A 22,294-nucleotide genomic window follows, 5' to 3' on the forward strand; every position below is an offset into this window, starting at 1 on the left:
AAATTATGTAAATGTAAATCCTAAACCTTTTTTGAAAGAGTTCAGCAATAAAAATATTTGTCCTAAATTGGACTATTATTTTAAATATTTTAAGGAGCTTTTTGAAGCTTTTAGACGATACATATTGCAATTAATTAAAGCGTGTTTACACAACTCTATCCGGTTACATTTTTTTATTTAAGGTTTTACGGTATGTTTCTGACAGGTTATTTCTTCGTCACAGTTAAGCCTCTTAACAGAGCAAAACAAAAACACCTAACCTAACAAATAATTACCTCCATTTACAGAATTTATAATTACCCAATGAAGAATTAAAACTACAAAATTCCGTCATGGTCAATTGAATTATAAACTGTAGGTATCAAAAATGGATCGACACTACAAAAACTTGGTAATTACAAATATGGTATGAAAATATGAACGTGCAAAATGAAAGATGTACTCAGGAATGAATGAACAAAAACGTGATCGGTTGTTGTCATCATTATCCAAATACAGAATAGTTCGTAGAATAAATAATTCATTTTATAAAAGGTTATTACTGCCTTGATAATGACTTTTATAAAAGACTCAAAATATCGCCACATTTGATAGTTTAATAATAAATCATTTATTTGTAAGAAGGTGGTAGATTTAGATCGATTAATTATAAAAACTCTCATTTATTTTCATAAGGTCATGTACTAAATAACATCAACACAATGTGATTTAATAAGCTGGGTTATTTATAATTGTAATTTTAACAGGTATAGAAAGTACAATACAGTTCAACATGCATGTGAGCTTATACGCTTAGGCCCCAAATGCTTTGGCGATCGGGTCAAATCCACATTCAAATGTCCATTCATACTATCCGTGACTGTCCGAATTCAAATCATATACAATATTTAACTAAACCGAGATGGACCTCAAAGTGAACAGCATTATATTGTGAAATCAAGGTGAATGCGTGAATTTAATCGGAATTGAACATCATCCTCTTTTTTGGCTCGATCTTCCAGTATGCTTTGCATCGTGGCTCTCTGCGTCCACTGGGAGCCGACCTTCTTGACGATATCGTCACTTCTCGGTCGGCAACCACGTGGTGGATACGGCAGATCAGAACATCTGCCGTCTTCATGCAAAGAGCCTGTGGATCCATCGGTTCTTGTCCATGCGGGCTAATCCAGACATCCGTAATTAAAACATTTACATATCTTAGGCCCTTATAAAGAAATAAAGCTCCACAGTTAGAATACACACCTCAGACCCAAATATGAGTTCTCATATGCACTCATCAAATGCAAGAAATACAGATGAAATTTGAGGTTAAAGCAAATTTTTTGATATATAAGTGCTTATCTCGGATCCGAGTGGAGCGGCGTCATAGTAGAGGTGCCGGCCACTTGGATCCGTCCAAGTGTTCATTTTTTTAAACCATTACCATCCCTAGCTAGTTCTCGAATCCAAGTATTATATTTCATAAAAATAATAATATACATTCATATTTACTTAATCAAAATTCGCCATAAAGGTTTCCGGCTTTGTATCCATTGTTTTAGCATTCAATGTTTTAATTTAGTATAAGAGCGACAAAAGCCTATGTATTCCATCGGAGCTTAATTAAGACACTGGTATATTAGGTTACAAGTCAACAGAGATATCAGGCCGGCCAGTGGATGAGGCTGATTTATGCGCGCCAACAACATTAAATTACATCTGGATCGAACACCGCCATAAATTACTATTCGCATTGTAAATCTGCCGCGTGTATCGGTCAAATCAGAACCGAACTGTATCATTTATAACGTTCTAGAGAATTCTACAATAATATATTAGCTTAGCTTCTTCCCTGTCTTTCTTTAAATTTCTTCTGTACATCTGTACAAACATTACCCGTCCGCATTGTATCCCTAACTTTCGTACTAACCGACGTGAGACTAATTTAAAAGTATCGTGCCCTTTTTAATTTTCATGTATCCGTTAGTTTAGTTTTTTTATTTTGCTAACCTTATCTAAAGTAATTCATTAATTAATTTTTACAAGGGTTGCCTGAAAGAGACCGCTGGAAAGCGATAAGACCACTTTCCTTTTCATTTTTTTTATTGATAAAAAAGCTTGCCAACGCTTGGCACACTGTTACATCGCTAAAAAAATTATGTTAAAGAAAATACTCAATAAATGAAATAAAAATATACGTATTCAAAGTATACTGTCATAGGGACCAAACATTTAAAAATAAAAATTCTATTTATGAATTTTGGTACACTAGCGCTACATCAAAAATTTGTTTTAATATTCTATGTATACATTTTTGATTATTGTTTTTATTATATTTGGTGACTGTGTAAACATAATAATTAAGTAATTAAACTAAGAATTGAAAGAATCACGGTACAGTGTTGCACGCGGGCTTCTTCATAGAATTTGCAGGTGATTCATGCCGTATTTTTCATAACTGCTCCGTTTTGGAAATCTGTACAGATGATTATAACTATCTAGATCTATATAGATAAAGAAGCTCGTATATAATATATGCGAATATTTCAAACAAGAAATATAAAAATAAGACACATTAAATATACTTATATTTACGCGTTTCCACTCTTGACTATGATCATAAAAAATACTGTTATGGAAAATTACAAGACTAATATACGAATACAAAAAAAAATATTAAGGCAACCACGTCCTTATGGAAAAAATTAATATTTCTATTAATTTCATTTGTTTTGTTAACCTACATTTAAGATATCTTATTTTAAATGCAATTTAAAAAATCGTAAATACCTACATGTTTTAAAGAATACTAGTGTTAAATAGAATCATAATACACTGAGCAGGCAAACAGAGAATGTTTATTTAAATTAAACATTAAAAAAATCTTTATACTATACAATACTCCATAAAAACAATTTTACGATTTAAATTTTTCACTGCATACAGAATTAGTCGATGGCTAGTCTAAATACCTGGCTACAAATGTGTGACCGTTAAAAATAAATTATAAATAACGATCGGGCAATAAACACTGTTCGCGGGTCATGTAGGCAGATATATCACAGGCCGTATGTTACAGTGTTTCGTGAGGAAACTGATGGACTATCTATAACAACTTTTATTGCATGTTACTTTGAAATATGCACGAAATTTTATTTAGCATTCAAAAAACTACACAGCTACATTTGTTTTTCTTCGTAATTCAATAAATTTCATTACGAGAGTTATGTAACCTAACATTAGTTAAGTTATATTAATATATATAAGTATAATAATTAGAAGCGCAAACTAATTGTTAGCAATCATCGCACACTTGAAGCTGAAATGAGCTCTTTAGTTTTTCCGACATTCAAAAATTCTAAAATGTTAAGTTTCCGATAATGTCCAATAGGTCGACTACACTTATATTCTTTATAAGTAACATAAGTGTCACTAAGATTAAAGCACCCTTAAATAAGTCAAGTTCTTTTTTTTTCTTATTCAGCTCATGTTCTAAACGATTTCATTTAACATATAGTTGACCATACCTCTAACAACAGCCATGGAAAGTAAATCGAGTTTACTATATATTTTATAGAACAAAACAAAAAAGTTTAGAATGGTTGAACTGTTCGAAAAATGTTAAACAATTTAACTGGTCAAAATCGTAGTTGATCTAAAGAAAATGTTTCTAAAGATGCTATTTTTATAATATATCGCTAAAGAGGGAACTTATTAACTGGATAGTATAAGATCGAATCTAAACAATTAAAAACTTCAGACAAAGGTGTTCGAAATTTAAAAATGTTAGCGTTAAAATAACACTGATAACGATTTAACACTTCATTATCTTTTCACACCGTTAAACAAATTCACAATAAAAAAAGGCATATCAAGCATCTGTCTTTACACCTAATTGTTTGCATCTCGCCAAGGCCGTGTATCGCAAACACGGGCCTATTCACGTAGATTCACATACCGTTAAAATATAAAATAATGCTGACTACGGTTTTGAAAATTTTCATGTCATTTGCTTATTTAATACAATTTTTACAAGTTCAATTTCCTTCAATTCTATTTATCGGAACCCCTTCACTGGTAAAAGCCTGCTTCAGATGTTTACAATTATCTACCTTTTTCCATATACATATTTTTCATTAAAGTTCACCATTTACCAGTTCTTGCTATTTCATACTTGCAAATCCTATATTCTCTTCCTTTTTTTACCTTTTTTAATATAACAACATTAACATTAAAATAAAATGCATTATTTAGCTTAAGCTTATTATAAAAGGCGAAATAAAAGCCAATATAAAAGCGACAAAGTAAAATGTTAATAATTTTCTTTGCATAACAAGCCTAATTTTTTTTTCCTCTGTGAATCCAGATTGTAACAAGCATGTAGCAAATAACAACTACTTTAGGCTTAAGCTGAAATAATTCATATATTACTGAAGTACGAGCCTTTTTACATAGTACTACTATATAATATAGTATTGTTGTAGACAGTACAGCGATGTTCCTTTTTTAAATACTTTTATTCGAAACGCAATCAGAACGAGAACGTTTCTATTGCCGCTTCGATTTACGTGAATAGGACTAGTGGATAAGAAAATCACGCCAAGAAAAGGTGTTAAACAAGTCGAGTGCTTTTCAACACCTAGCAATTATCACTTCTGATATCTACATTTTGCCTTCAAACCTATAAACGGTTACTTCCGACGAGAGTTATTATTAACTCGGCTGGAAATTGCTCGACATACAAACCGATTGAGTAATGATTAATTTATTCGCTACTTTGAGTTATTATTTTTTAAATTATTTTATCAGGAAGAGGAATAACTCTGATTTATTTACTTTTTATTACTTAAGATGTATGGGACATGGTGTAATGGTTGCAGCTCCTTACAAACGTTGTATAAAAGAAAAAATTTGGCGATTAAAAAGAGTGGCGGAGAGTTTATTGACAGTTCTTCTCTTCCGTTCTACGCCCTTGATTTGAGAACAAGCAGTTAATGTAAAATTAGAAGCATTTAATGTATATTTCTTTTTTGAGGTCCATAAGTATACATTGTGTAAAAAAAAGGTGATCTGCCGTCTAGAAATGATTCATTCACCGGGAACCAAGTCAATGAGTGGAATATATACGTCTAGAAAATTCTAATAGCATTTATTATACGATAAAAATAATGAAAAACATTATTTAAAATTATTTATTTGTTTTTGTCTATGCTCGATGTAGCATTTAAGAGGGCAGTGTTGCCATCAGCTTCAGCGTGAGACTCTCATCCGAGGTCGTCATTTCGAACCGCAGCTGTGCGCCAATGGCCCGTCTATGTGTGGATTTATTAAATCTCTCGAACGGTAAGGAGAAAACTTTAGACGAGTAAAGTCGACGGTGTGCGTCAGGCATGGGAGGCTGAAGGCACTTGCCTGTTATGTAAAAAAGATACAGATATATCACAGATCTGATGGTAACACTTAAAAGGTTGTAAAATACGCCAATATCAGTGTATTAAATTTAAAAATATATACATGTAAGTAAACAAAAGGTCAATACCATTAATCATAATAATAACAACACATAGTAAATCACACACAAATAAAACAAAGAAATACCAAAATCGTTCCAATAAAATCTCATAGGCGTGAATTCAATTAAATCGATTGCCAGATGCGGCTCCCTTGCAAGGTTGCAGAGACAGTCGCAATCATCAAATTATCGTCTTGATACTTTAATGGTGGGTTTGCTTTACGCGCTCTTGAAAAATAGCGTCGGCATTTCATTGTAAATATCAACCGGTCCGAAGCGAATATTAACGCATACACTTGTTATTGCTATCAAGTAATTTTATGACGCGTCAGATGCGAAATGAGTATTTTAATAGCCAATTATCAGAGTACGTTTATATTTCAAAACGTTATCGAGAGTTTTAACACTCGAAAACTATAAAAGCACGACAATTTAATGCGGCAATTTAATCATAATTAATACCTAGTCGTGTTAATGGCATGTTGGAATAGAATAATTATCAACACTGCAATTGTTCTGTACATTACTTATAAGTTACATCATCAGGTTTTTTCAAATAGAACAGGGTGCAAACGGGCAGGAGGCTCATCTGATGTTAAGTAACACCCTCAATGCCAGGGACTACATACGACTGGGACTGAATACGTTGCCGGTTTTTAATGAATTGGCAGGCCTTTACATTTAGATAGAGACACCCTCAATGCCAGAGGAGATTATATTATATATACTATAATATAATATACTTATAATAAGTATTTCCGAACCAATTCGACTTAGGGTCCTTCAAGAATAGAGCGTACCAATTCTTAAAAGGCCGACCTGCCCTCTGTATCTATATATATATATATATAAATAGTATTCGGCAAGATTTGTTGTAAAGTCATCAAACAAATTTACATAAAACCACCAAATTATATACACTTAATTAATCTCAGGAATTCCTTTTAATAAATTCATTTTACATAATTCCTGAGTTTCAATATGACCAAGACTTAAAAATTTAGTTTGCCAAAGAAGTTTTACTTCTCACTGTACTGTGTAATTATACGCACACACTTTTTTAAAATATTAATTAGTAGTTAAGAGCAGAGTTTAAACATTGTGTACTAAAATTTAAAAGCATGACATAAAAGCCATCTAAAGCCCGCGGTATCCAAAATTATGACATTACGGTCACCAGTTCACCACTTCACACCTTACCTTTGAATATATTTATTTAAATTTTATCACCATCAGCGTTCATTAGGTTCCTATATATAAGATTAACAACGCCTGCGTGATTAATGTCAACTCATTATTATTGCTATAAGTAACGACTTTCCCATGAGAAGTATAGAATATATATTACCATACATAATTATAATGATTAATCTATTGTCCTTAATCATTTTCAAATATAAAACTAATATATATACTATATACTGCGAATATATCTTTATATGTTTGCAGATGTGTATTTATTTCGACAATATCGACTAGCTGAGTACTGTTAGGATAATAGTATTTTTGTGATAAAATCAATACGTTTAATTTATTTAACTTTTTTTATCTACACTGTTAATGAACATTACCTTAGTTTAAACTATTCACTAGTATTGTATAAAATTAATTCAACATAATATTACTTATTAGCCATAAGTATTGTATAGGCGTCATGTAAACACGCTGTTTTTGTAAACTTTACTGTAGGAAGTAAAAAAAATATATATCCACACAAGTTAAATAAATCTACTGGGTAAAGCCTTTCTCAGAGTGTTATTTTTAATTAAAAAATCTGAGCAGTAAAAAAATAACCCGAGAATAACATTTTGTTGTTTCATTGTGATTCTTGTCCATTCACAATCCCAATATTACAAACGGACCATCAAAAATATTTTGTATAGAGTTTTACTTTTGAAAGAAATGCACAAAACAACATGATTATGACGATCAATATAGATACTACATTTCACCGTCAAAACTAAAGAACTGCATTGAAATGGATTTATTTAGCGACAGCTGTTAATCAACACTCATTGTAAAAATGTCCACCTGCCGCAATCAGAAGTAAAAACCGCTTAAAATTCTAATGCATTTTAAAAAGCATTTCGCTCGCAAGTAAACAGTACGAGAGAATCTCCATAATTTCCTCTGGCGGGGCGGCCAGAGACTCAACTGACGCGCCAATTAAATACCAATTGGTCGGCCGTTGTAAATAAATATATTTTACACTCTCCCCTTTATCTTGTATCGGGAATTGTTCTTAACAATTGCGACACGACATGTTTACACTCCGCACTCGAGTGAAATATGAGAGAGAAATTTATTTGCATTGTCTCTATGAATCATTTTCGTGCGACTCTAAAAGTTGTATGAACTGTGTAAATAAAATAAATAACTTTTGTGCACTTCAACTGTGGGTGGTTCATCTTGGTAGACTGTTATGAAACTACGCTATTTAAATACTTTTAAAATGTATTTTAGGTGCTTTAAAAATTGAAAAAAATTTCAAACAGATTCAAGATGACACCGAGTAAAAGAGATTCATTGTAAAATAAAACATGTGACGATCGTGCAAGACATCTCGATACAAAAATTTCAATTTATTCACATTTGAATTTTGGGATTGTACTTTGTAAAGAGGATACAATAAATAACTGGAAGGTCGCGTTAACGAGCCGAGCCCGCGAGACAATACAGTAAATACGGCTTTTAATCAACGAGAAAGAATGTATGAAACACGTTACTCGAATAAAATGCTAAATCCTGTCAACCATATAGCTGTTGAATAGACAAACTGTACTAACATCAGGAGCTAAATTGAAAATGTCTTGCAAAATAAAATCCACTTGCGCAGGTCACAATATTTTCATTTCTTTTAAAATTGGTTTACGGATATCTGTTGTGGCTTGCAATGCATCGCGTTTGCACTATTTGTCGCGTCGAAATTTCCCGCATTCTCATAAAGATGGATAAGAAACGACACTCACGATTTTGCTGCGGATCTGTTGTGAATCTATAACGTCAATATATAATATAAAGTAAAATATATAATAAATAACAAACCTTTTTATTTCTTGCAATTTTTTTTTTATCTTAACTAAATATTTTTTTTTTTACAATTTACACTAACTTATGGAGTTATATGTACGTCTTTTGGCGCGTTAGGTTTAAATGATGAGAGTAAATTTTTACGCACACCGTCGCAAAATCCGACACCCTGAAGTTAGCTATATTCAACATTTAGGTTTTGCTATTGTTAGTGTCCTTTTTCCACAAACGTAGAATAAGGCGAAAGATAAAAAAATTGAAAAGATTTTTATCTTGTAACGTCAAAGGACCATAACTTCTAACACGTGTACATAAGTGCACACACGTATTTCTATTTCCAAATTACTTTGCAAGAACCCATCAGGTGAAGGCCTCCTCCAAAGATCTCCAGGTATCTCATCTGCCCTCGGTTGGTATTTTGGCATTTAGGTCGACAATAACGGTATGTATTGTGTGCAAGATCAAAACATATCCATCTATAAATGGAGGAAAACTAAATTATCGTCCTATGATATTGCTGCATTTCCATCGCTTCACATTTAAGTCAATTCAATTAACTCGCATAGGCGCCAAAAAGATCCAAACTGGTTTTAAAAACTAAGTTATGCGCGGATTTTTTATTCAATTTAAACCGCACTATAGCTGATAGGTAATCTCAGGCCGATGCGCGAGGCAAAATGATTTGCCCCATATCAAATCAAGGAATTCCTTATAAAATTACCGCACCATAATAGCTGAGCTGGAGTATTTTCGGCAAGATTCCAGATTACTTTATCATCTCGTTTTAATCTTTCGCTTGTTATTGCGAGTTTATAGCATGTATGAGAGTTTATAATCGGGATATATTTCGTGTACCTGCCTCTCTTAGTTTTTACGGAGACGATTAAATCGATGAAAACCTCTCAATACCCGTATCTAACACTTTAAACATTTTATCGGTGTCACCGAATAAGATAATGAAATTAAGATATTCGTATTTTTATAAGCAAGTAAATATATGTACGTTAAGAGACATATTTTTGTGTACAATTTGTTCTAAATTCAAATAATAATAAAGCTTTATTTATTTCTATGAAAAACCACGAAGAGCTTACATAAATCTAGAAGAAGACTGAATCTCAAAAGTTTATTATTAAATATTTTGCTATCAGTAGCATTTTATACATACAATCAAGAAATAGTACAATTTACATAATATGCAGATTATGTAGCACAAAATATCTTGAATTAGGTCTCAAAACTGGACATTTATCTATACTATAACGATGAAACATTTGTGTTTTTGGATGTATGTTTGTTATTCTATCACACAAAAAATAATGGACAGATTTCATATTATGATTTCATTAAATCACTGTACAATTTTAAATTTAGTGTTGGATAATCCACGGTAATTATCTGATGAATTAAAAAATGTATTACATATACATTAGTTTTAAAGTAAAATCCGTATATTGTTTAGATTATGAATGTGTATATCTAATAATTTGAAAGGAACTAATTAAAAATTTAGAAAATAAAACTTTTTTGTTGACAAAAATTTATTTATATTTCGACTTAGTTGACTTTCCCCTAACACAAAATCGGTCTACGCGAATGAAACTGCGGGACAATGCTAGCAGTAGTTAAGATCACTCATTACAAACAAATACTATCTGAAAATATACGTATCTAAACTGAAAAAGATACTTTAAATACACATTTACTTTTATAAATAAAATAAGCTCTTGATAAATATCAGAGCACGACTCCTTATTCAATTAGATATGCGTATGATATCGCGATTCGTAGGTTTATTATTTATTCCCAACTAAAATAATAAAGCATAATCTCGCAGTTAATAAGGCCCGATGAGAACCTGACTTAATGCCACTTGTAATTGAAAACCTCGGAGTATTTATTTGAAAAGCAGTTAGCTTATCTCAACTGTTTATGCAGCGGCCTACACAAAATTTTAAAGATGCGTTGAATTTCAATAAGCGTTGGGAAATGTATTCCAACGTAATACTTTGAACTTTGAAGTATGAACAAAATTGGGTACCATAGACCTATGGACTGGCGATACACAAACTGTCATTTGATTTACTATGTAATCTCGTAAGTATTGTTAACGTTATGAACTTTTCGAAAGATAAGATGAAAAGTTTCATTATCATATCTAGATTAAAAAAAGGAATAAAAAATGAAAAAAGAAGCGCCCAACGTGGGGCTCGAACCCACGACCCTGAGATTAAGAGTCTCATGCTCTACCGACTGAGCTAGCCGGGCTTACGGATATAGGTTAAAAACCTGTATTACATGCCACCCTAAGGATTTCCATACATTGAACTTATTTATAAACTAAATTGTTACTGGGTCAATGACGTTTAATTAATTTTTTGTATCTTGCTTTATATATTGTTCCACAAGTTCTATTTTGAATTTAATAGAACTTTAAATTCTTTGATAATTTTCTGACGATGTGCTGATTATCTGCGTATAATTAATAATAATTATGTTAAGAAATTATTCTAAACCGATTATTTTGTTTAAAACTTTTAGTAAATTTAGTTTTTTAACACGTTATAAAGTAAATTTGAAAAACAAAAGTTACAATTAAAAATAAAATAAAACTTTCTGATAAATTCCTGATAAATTAAAAAAACGTAATTTTATTTTTACATGTAGATTAAGACAAGTACAAAAACTACACTACTACAAAAACTGTAGATAATAAGTTCAAAATTAAAACTTGCAAAATTAATTATTAATACTAATGAATTTGTTATTAAATAATTATTTTCGTTATCACATACAATATAACACTCGTTATATTTTCTATTTAGTTTAATTCATATTCCCATACAATCACCACTCAAGTAACGAAGAGTTATGGGTATGTCTTATTTGAATACGAGAAACCAGTCCGTCCTATTAGACTGCTAAAGTTGACAACTCAAGCCTCTCACTTAAATGGAGCGTGCAATAAAATCACTTGTTGCCCGTTTTCCACGTACAAGGGTAATTTATGGTTTCGATTTTATAATTCATTCCTTACACTTGCCTGCCTCCGCTATTGTGTTAATATCGGAACTGTCCAATTCGAATACAATTTGTGCACCATTAACGCCTTGTAGGGTTTATAGAATAACGAGGTAGTTTATCTGTGTTCTGGGACCATACCGATACGTTGTTCTAGAATGTTCTTTTTAATACAAAAATTAACGTAACCCCAAAAACTGAAACATTCTAATAAGATTGTTTATCCTTGTGGAGAAACATTATTTAAGAACATGTTTTATATGTGTCATAATTAAAGTGAACATTTATTATTTGACTCAAAACGGCACATTGGTTTAATTTGGGTCAACGAAAAAAACACTTTTTTAAAGTTATTAAATTAAATTAAGACGAGTTTGTTGGCTTAAAAGTTACTAATTACAAAATATAGCTAGTTTACCCCAACACAAGTGTCTCTTGACTACTTACGGGGGTTGTCACATACTCATTTATTAAAAAAAATTGAGAAACAATAAAAAAAATATTTTTTTAAATAGGTACCCAAAATATTTATTTATATTTATAAGACGAACAACGACGTTTTGTATTAAAATGGTGACGATTTCAAAAATGAAATGAATATAGATGGAATTTAGTATTCTACCTTGACCTAATAAGATAATATATGACGATAAAATACATACCATTCAAGTATCAAACACTCCCAGTACAGAGGTCACCAGATTACATACCTGCAAGAAACAAAGATTGAATTCAAGACATTCTCGGGATAAGTCGTGTTTATCAAGTAAAGATTGATCAATATGTTCTACCTTTAAATGGTTGAGAATGAAACAGGAGTTATCATTGCATCTATACTATATCAATGCCCTTTTGAGATTTAAAAAGTCACTTCATCACTAAATTAAATAGATACGAGATAATAAGATATAGTAGATTACAAATATATAGTATTTGAGTTCATATAATATCTTAAATGTATTTATTTTATTAAACTCATTAAATGCTATCAGACGAAATCATCGCCTTCAATGATAAGAATACCATGAGATAAAAAAGGCGCCCACGGTAGTAAGTGGGTGTCTCTGTGTTTCATGTTTCAAAAATATGGGAACTTAAGATTCGCCAATTAGAATATATATTAATTCTAAGTAGATCTAATCTGACTCATATTTAATTTAATAGATGGCGCCGGTTATGCTTTTTAAACAATTATTCTTAATTCACCGTAAACTTTTCAAACACATTACGTATCTTGTATCTTAACAAATGTTAATTCTTATTAATGGATTAGACATTGTATAGAACATAATTCAAAAATAAATTCTACTTGTGCGATAAATAACTTATCATTGTTAGTAGAAGTACAAAGCTAAGTATTATTTATGTACGCCGGTGCTCATATAACAACGTGCCTTCCTAGACAGTGCGTTATATCTTTATGAATTGGCTTATCTCGTACTCATAGAACGACGAGTTAATAACAGTCGCTTGGCACGAAGGCGCGGAGCAAAAAACAGCTCGATATAAAGGGACACGCGAGATCTAGGCGTCGTAAGTAATGAGTCGATTTTCGCTCAGCCATAGATTGCCGGAGTTATCTCAATAAAGAGCAGCGGTTCATTAACACGTTGACACGGCGCAATCATAAATTGTGGAACCCCGCCGCGGCCCGCACTCCCTGTACCTGGTACCCGCATTACTTTTTGCCATTCCAATTGTTTTTGGTAGAAACCCCATAACCCGTAACGGCCAGATCGGCTGATACGAGCGCAGGTGTCGCCCTTCACACTCACCGGCCTAATTATGACCATTTTTAACAAAGGAAATTGGTAGACACACCAATTTACGCGAATAATAGACATGCAGCTGCAATCATTGATACAATACACTTTTTCTTAATTAAACTCTTGGCGTCTGCGAATAATTTAAACAAACAAACGATTCGATAAATTATCTGACAAAATACAAAAATATTTTCCATTTCGATGACTCCGAATTTTAATGGATCCATGACAGATGACGGAGATAAGACGACGTGAAACATACAAAGAAACTTAATTTTACAGCCGCGATAAAGCTCGTTCATTCATCAATACGCGAGCTTTTAAAACAAGACAGTAAAAACGTACGTAATTCAAAACGACGTTCGATAGCTGTAACTGTCCACAACTATCGTCAAGTACATAAAGTATTCGAAACTCACAAACATGGGAAGTCATTAAACCGACCAGCATGGCACTTAGGGAGCAGCTATATAGCTGTCTGGCCAAGCATAAAGATCGATATCTCGGTGGCTCGTTGCCAAATCTTTTTAATATCGTCCCAGACGAATGCGGAGTGGTTAGCGATGATAACAACAAAACTGTTACGTGAGCAGTCCGCGGCTGGATCACGAAATTGCCATCGATATCGGCCATTACAAGGAGTTCCTGCCAACGTTGAATGCTAATACACAACTGGCAGGCCATATCGTAGTAATGCAGATTTATTAAGCAAGTTAGTGGACAACTTGTACGGATATATGCTGTCATATAAATTCGAATTCTAGCAAAGCTTGCCAACTATACTGATTCTTGGACGAACTACATCGTCTGAATATTTATAATGACGTTTGATTAATATTTCACATTCAATTGTATAAATTAATTTAGGTTAGCAGAGTGTTGTTCTAGAATTTCAGCGTGAATCTCTAATTGCTGAGCTTGTAGGTTCGATCTCCGACTGTGCACCAATGGACTTTCTATGTGCACGTACTCAAAAAGTCGACGGCGTGTATCAGTCACAGGCCACCAACTTACCTATTAGATTCACAAACAATGTAGCTAATTTTATTTGATTTTAATTAATATATAAATTTAAGGTTGAATCCTCAATCTACAAGAGAATTGGTTATATAATATACACCAAGACACACATAATTTGTATTAACAGTCATGAAATATTATCAGCCTGAATAAACCAATGCACGATCTACTACAGTGATTTACTATCTGTAAGCCACTGGTTAATTCTTATTACGGGACAATGAGAAATAATGGTCCAGCCAGTCCACTTTTGAGTTGATAAATCCTCATTCTCGCTGAGTTTTGAGAGACCTTGTGGTCTTGGACAACTTTTAATGAGTGCAGCTTTGGTTCATTTTCAAAGAGCGATTGTTGGGTGCAAATGAAGTAAAGCTTTAGGGAAACTTTTCAATTTTTCTCGTTTATAGCCGAAAGTTTTAGTAGGTTAGCGTAATTTTAACTTTTAATTATTATAAGTTATAATATCGCGAATTATATAAGAAAGTCCATCTACACATAATTAGTGCCTTAGTGCAAAAGTATTATTAAAATAGGTCAGTACGAATTTATTATACTGCACATAAATCGACATTTCATAGTTGATAGTAGACGCGATTTTCATCTGATAAAAAAAGTTTCATTAAAAAATATATTATATCGGTAGTTTTTCTTCCTCATGGCAAAAAGATATTTTGAAACCATTATAAAACAAAATTAAAAGATTGTGTCAATACAACCACCGGTGTCGGATCCTAGATTTCTATATATTACCTAACAAAGATATCAACCTTCTTCCGAAAAACTATGTCATTAACTTTCCTCACATAATCACCTCACCCTATATTACATAATAAATAATAAACAACAAATAAGTATAGTAAGTGCGCAGGAGGCTTATCTGATGTTCACAAATGTGTTGCCGGTATTTTAAGAATTAGTACGCATCACCCTAAGTCGAAAACTTCAATGAACTAAAGTCATCTAAAAAACTATCTATAAATAATATAAACATATACAAAAACAAAAAACCCAATTCAATTAATAACACGTCGCTAAAAACCAAAATCCGTGAATAAGATTGTAAATGATTTTCTAAGGCTATTAAAAACAGCAACGGCTCGCTAAATTAAGTGCAATAAAATCTGTGAATGGAGGCGTTAAGTTTCACACCGTGTCGCTCCCGACAAAACGAACACCTATTATCATAACCAAACAATGAAGTACAAAAAATCAACAAACATAAGCCTTAATGATTTGGTGGATCTCGGGATGAATGCCAACTAACTGAGAGAGGAAAAGGCAATAAAATAGGCTTTATTGAGATGCTTTTTGGAACTGTAGAGGATATGTGCCTAAAATTATTATGTAGGACCTCCAATTTGTGTCATAATTAGTAAACACATCTTGTGTGTTAAATAATCATTGAATATATATTAGAATATAAAAATCACTTTTACATTTGCATAAAGACACTAAGTCTAAATTCAAAAATATTAGCTACAATGAGAACTTTATAAAATACCGTTTTCTCTTAACCGAGCCCGATGATAAAGATGATTTATTAGTGCTATCTTACTGGCTAAATCAGCTCTCAATCCGAAGTTCGTATGATCGAATCCTGACAATATATTTTAGTATCACTCATGTGAAAATAGAAAAAACGACTTTATGGTACGCGTAAAAAAACTCAAACAATTACAGCTATCATTTATTCTCTATTCAAACCAATAAGCAAATAAATCAAACAAATATCGAACAATTAAAAACAAAACAAATATTTGTGTGGTCGGAACCACAACTGCTGTTTCCGATAAACAATTTATGTTCCGAGAAAAATTCCCAAACACGTGTTTAAAAAGTCATTTGAGACTTGACTTTGGGCTAAAATAATTTGCCGTTATTATCTTCATACGCGATACATCCGATTGCAACGCTTACGTAAACATACAAAAATACTTAGGTGTTACTTGACATGTCTCTGAGGCATTTTCAACATACTGAAGGGGGTTTTACAGAATGCTGGCGGGTCTACAGAATTTCTCAGCTACACGGCCGTAATTTGACTGGATTAAAAAAATACCAGAGATTTGATCGAATTGAGTTTATTCATTAGAACATACAATATAATAAACTAAGTATATATGGAGGGATACGTTGAGAACAATTCCTAGACTAGACAGCCATGTCTACTAATGATATAAGTCGCATAATGAAAAAATGTTATTAGTTTAAAACCTATTTAAAATGTACTGTATTTTAAAAAGTACCAAAACATTGTACATGTATAAATTATTAAGGTATATACCTTAGTTGTATACTTTTTATGTACATACCTGACGATATGTCCCAGAGTGCTTTGCTCCTGACCCACAGGGAAGTAATTCTTAGTAAGACGAAAATAAACTTACGTTGACAATCTTATCAGGGTTATCTAAGGCAGGAGCAGGTGGGTGGCACAATAGAAATAAAATAAATACGAACAACGATTTATGTGTTCTATTTTACGTCTTATTTTACATTTTTTTATAGAATAGGGGGCAAACGGGCAGGAGGCTCACCTGATGTTAAGTGATACCGCCGCCCATGGACAATCTCATTGCCAGAGGGCTAGCGAGTGCGTTGCCGGCCTTTAGACATTGTTACTATTCATTTCAATGCTTATTTATTAAATTGCCCTCATATGTTTAACCTATTTACATTATTCATTTTTTTGCATTGTGATTGCACCAATTTCGGTATTTACAATACATTTCATATTTTTAAATTAAATATTATGCACTATGCAAATTACAGTATTATTTCAATGAAAAAAAAACCTTTTTATATCAAACGTTTTATGGACGTAGACAAACGCCACAATGGGTATTTGATAAAACTAATTATTTAAAATAGAGGTTTAAAAGTTTACACGAAACCACATGATCCTTTTAAATACAAAACTTACACGTAAAAGCAATTTAAAACATGCATTTAAAGCTTTCAAAAACATATATTGTGGGAGATCAAATTTATTAACAATATAACCTTTTAGATATTCAACGCGCATTGAACCAAGTCAGAGAAGAATGGGAATGGGTGAAGATAGGTTGCTACCGTGCGATGGATTACGTAAGGATCTCACGAGTTCTGGACACCTACGAGACGTTGCATTTAAAATCAAAGATGCTTCACACGTATTTACACAGCCTTAAACTTTCTGACTTTGTAAACAAAGCAATTACGTTTCGATAAAATGATTGTATAGCAACTATGCAACATGAACTGCCCACTTAAGTATATCTGAACCAATTTGACTTAGGGTAACTTACTACTTATTTAGAGGACTTAATTCTTAAAAGGCCGGCAACTCATTCGTGAGCCCTTCGGCATTGAGAATGTCCATGGGCTATAGGTATCATTTAACATTAGATCTCCTGCCAGTTTGCCCCTTGTTCTAAAAAAATGAATTACCTATAAAAATGTGGTCAAGAAAGGAATGTAATTACTGAAACAATGTGAGTGATCATCATATCAGGATAAGCCTTATGCTTGATATATTAAAAAAAATCGGAAACGAATTTATTTTCCAAAAATAAGATTTTTTATAATATCCCGGAAGTACTTACAGATATGCTGGAGCAATTTGTTAAGTTTTTTATTCATAATCTTTATTTATAGCAAGATCACTAAACACAAAAAGAAATAAAATATCTAAAAAGCCAATAGAGCCATCACATTTGATTATATCTTCCAAAAAACGTTGACAAAGCGTAAAATATTTCACTGCAACTTTTGTGCCGGCGACACAGTGTTGTTAAACAAACAATTCGCCCATCGGACGCAACTCTGGGTAGGAGTCCTCATAATTGATTCTTTCCGGGGCGTGGCGGAACGACCGTGTCCATTGTGGACTGGGGACGTCTGTTGACAAATAATATTCCTATTCCAAAAGGCAGCCTGGGAAATTCGTTCTCATTTCCGTTCCTAAACGAATCCTCGCATGTCTACAAAAGCGGCGATAGACAACAATCTCGAAAGAAATTGGATGTTATAAACTTTATGACAGTGTGTCAAATACACGACTTTTCCAATCCGCAGCGAGCGTGGTATTGTAAATTTTACATTTCTAGTTTAAAATGAGACACATCCGCGATATCACGAAATGGGACTGCACAAAACTGTTGTATTTTCGACCAAATTACCTCCAACTTCAAATTTTTTATACCGAAATTAATTTGCGCTTAAATACATCGTTTATATATATCTGTGGCAATAACTCAGGATATGATGAATGCAATTTCATTACATACAAGACAAACAATTAAATTATTAAGTAATGTTGAAGGCACTATTAAAATATGAAAGATTTTTTTTTATAAAACAGGGGGCAAACGGGCATGAGCCTCACCTGATGTTAAGTGATACCGCCGCCCACGGACACTCTCAATGCCAGAGGGCTCGCGAGTGCGTGGCCGACCTTTTAAGAATTGGTACTTTTCTTGAAGGACCGTAACTCAAAATGGTTCGGAAATACTTTAGTCATACATTCGATTAATAAGTCATACGGCGCAGAAATTTACTTACATTGTCTGATCTATGACCATAGATATAACCACGTCCTTGCCTTGACTTCTTAAAAAACAAAACAAACAATATAAAAGTTTAACAATCAATTTAATCGTTATAAAACGCCAATTTAATTCAAATAAAAACTAAACCAATTCCCAACGAATTCACCATTATAAAACATTTAGCGATCTTTCTAATTTTGTAAATAACACAGTAATTTTATTAGAACGCTCGTAATAACTAAGCACCGGTCGGCAGACGCCCCCAACTTTAGGGTAATCACTAGTTCACCGCGCGAGATTAATACATCCGAGGGTTTCAAATAGGACAAAAAACGGGAACATATTTTGATAAATGCCTGCATCTACCTGGCGTGGTCCGGTGTTTTAGAACGGTCCGTTGCATGCCCCAATCGAACTATAGATAAGATCCTCCCCAAATATAATAATAAATCTAACAGATAACATTCTTTACTTAACAAAGAGCTCCGACTAATTGTTATTTAACCCGTTATTACGAATATGTGTACATTAGGGTAAATATACCTTACGCTAAGTAATATTCAAATGAGCATTTTCATTGATATAATAATGAAATATTTGGTGGGCTAATGATCACAGTGCGACTCAAACTTGTAGTCTTGCGTTCAAACCTATCTGTGAACCCAATAGTGTTTCGTACCACTAGATAGAGGATATATCGTGTATTAATCAAATCAACGACATGTTTAACTGTTGCCCAACTAAGAAAATTCTAAAGCTTGTTTTGTTACGAATCTATGATAATCAATACCGAAACATCAATTACAGAACTTCTCACTGAGTATAGTGTCGGTATCTCAAAGACACATCGAAACCTAGTATAAAAACACTTTAGCGACTTTAAGACACAATAAACAATTAAATGAGTGAACACCCAAGCCGCAGGCTAAAAAAGTATCATAACAAGACAATAGGCGATTACCCTTTCCGCAATAAAATAAGTGAAAACTCAGAACATAGAAGCTTTTTGGGCGACGTAATAATGTCGGCGGCACTTTCATTTTTACCCATAATCAACCTACCGCAGAAGCTATCCCAGGAAGGACTATTTCAATTCCTTAGAATCGTAATCCTACTTTAAAGTAGTTGTTTATTCAAGCGCAGGAATTGATTATTTTCATGCTCGATGGTTTGTGTAATTTTGTATTAGTTACTTAAAATAATTTGCTTATTTATGAGATATTGGTTTGTGTATATGTACATTGGTACATATACGGTATGGATTTGAGAGAGATATATAAAAGTAGGTAATTACTAAAATAAAAGAACATGCACAACCATATTATTGCATAGGTCACCACCGCCGAGTGAATAAAATATATTTAAAAAATCAAAGCTGTTTTAATGGAGCCATGAATCTACAAATTTACCAATATTAGTTTTGCCATGTATTACTTTAAAGAGGATAAATAAATTACAGATATGACGTGGTGACCATTCTGATTCTAGGCAAAAGGTTTATCAAACAGAAAAGCTGCTAATGTGCTATTTATGAGTATAGGTCCCGAGTGCATGTCATTACAAATTGTACGAGACTAAAATACCAAATGCGGCCACAGACAAAAGACTGCACGTGCGGCCAGCGTCCAATTGTTTACAACAATTACTCAGAGAATGACGTAATTGGCGACAAGTTTTCACAATTGTATTGTCCTATAATGCTTCAGAGAATTAGCAAAAACAAACAAATGGGCTATAAATCATCATCGTAATAACGTACCAATACTTAAAAGGCCGGCAACGCCTTTCCCCTGTAGCAATGTCCGTGTCTATGGACGGCGGTATCATTTAACATCTGGTGAGCTCTCTGCTAGTTACTTGCAAAAAAAATTAAAAATATATATCTTTTAGAAAGGCAAATGTCAAATATCGTTCTTACTGCTTCATACACAAAACAAATCAATGATTCACCGTTGAATTTCCATATAAAGATTAAGACGCCCGTTGATCAATATTTCCCAACATCACGTATACAACCACAAGTCATTTGTCTACGAAACGTTAAAAGGTACCGGGAGCACCGCAAATCAGTAATTGTGATAGCTCATTAAAATGTGTCACATACAAATTGCTATGTGCATGACGTATCCATTTCTCAGTATAGATATTCCGAAATAATTTATTGAAGAAAAAAAATTAAGACTAGTTTCATGATGCATTTACGTGTGTTCGGCAAAAAATCGGACCAAAATTTGCAAAATCACTTGTTAAATCTCGTGCATCCATCACACATGACACATTGCACTCGAAATATCGCTGTGAGGTCCGCGCTCATACCCAAAACAGTGTGACACAAGACAACCACCAACGATCACTCATTAATTATAACAGAAGCCACTTGAAGACCCCCACGTAATAGGCGAAAAAACTCGGTCGCTCCAAGCGCTAATACGGAATATTCGACGTCACAATTTCTGCATTGCCCAACGTCCCCAAACAAAACAAAGTCACAATATAGACCTGCCTTTTGTCGGCTGCGTCTATTAGAACGAATTGCCGTACGTGCCCTGTGATAATTCCTTCTCTCTCTCACTGTTACCTCCAGTACTTTTGTTTGCACGAGTCTCGTCCGCTGCGGCTACCGTTGGAATTCTAAATCGTCGCTACATTGTATAAAAACGAATCAAATCTCTTTTTGAGACCCCGGCCGCCCCAATTAAAGTACTTTTGATTAAACGAGGGACGATTAGAGGAATTTTATATCACGAAGATGTGATAGCGTCAGGCTGATAGGACTACAAAGTGGCAATACAAATACCACGGGAATTGTAGACTGTATGGTGTCTAAAGTGACAAATCTAGACGTTGTTTTCTAAACATTGTTAATATTTTGTATGAATCTGCCAATAATACATTAAATTGATTAATTCAACTGTTTTCTTAACGTCAGAATCACTTCTCTGGCTGTTGTCGAGTTTTGGGTGAAGGATATTTTGCTTTCTTACGAAGTTTTGTTATGCGAGTAAATATAAATTATACAGAAAATAAATATTTACATTATATTATTTGCTATACTGTAGAAAGATAATATATTAACTCACAATTAATGAGATACACACGAATAGTTTGTATTAAACAAATTAATACTAAGTTGATTCGTCCGCAAAACAAATTATATTAGAAACATCGTACTGAATCAGATGGTACTACGTTTTAGCTGTAGTCGTGAGACGAGATTTATGATAGGCTATAGACAAACTGCCGAAGTTATCCCTGATAAGATTAGGGGCAGGGCAAAAACAGTTTCCAGCTAGAACATTACTTATCAATCGTCAGACTTAGTATTTTCACCGTCGTGTTTATTACCTTTGACGTCTGATAGCGCTTCTAAACTTATTTACACCTAAACGCAAATAATGTTTACTAGTTTCCAAAAATCAATTAAAAATGTCATGGCC

At 33.0% G+C, this 22,294-nt stretch overlaps 1 protein-coding gene and 1 non-coding gene across 2 annotated transcripts in view; both read right to left on the reverse strand.

Moving 5' to 3' along the window:
- LOC110998007 (lysine-specific histone demethylase 1A) overlaps positions 1-22,294 on the reverse strand; it is a 318,450-nt gene that overhangs the window by 90,287 nt on the left and 205,869 nt on the right. The gene's annotated exons all lie outside the window — the stretch shown is intronic.
- Trnak-cuu lies at positions 10,717-10,789 on the reverse strand. Its single transcript has one exon. It is a non-coding gene; the product is annotated as a tRNA-Lys (tRNA).

The sequence above is a fragment of the Pieris rapae genome, chromosome 3 (assembly GCF_905147795.1).
Source record: "Pieris rapae chromosome 3, ilPieRapa1.1, whole genome shotgun sequence".
Classification (NCBI taxonomy): domain Eukaryota; kingdom Metazoa; phylum Arthropoda; class Insecta; order Lepidoptera; family Pieridae; genus Pieris; species Pieris rapae.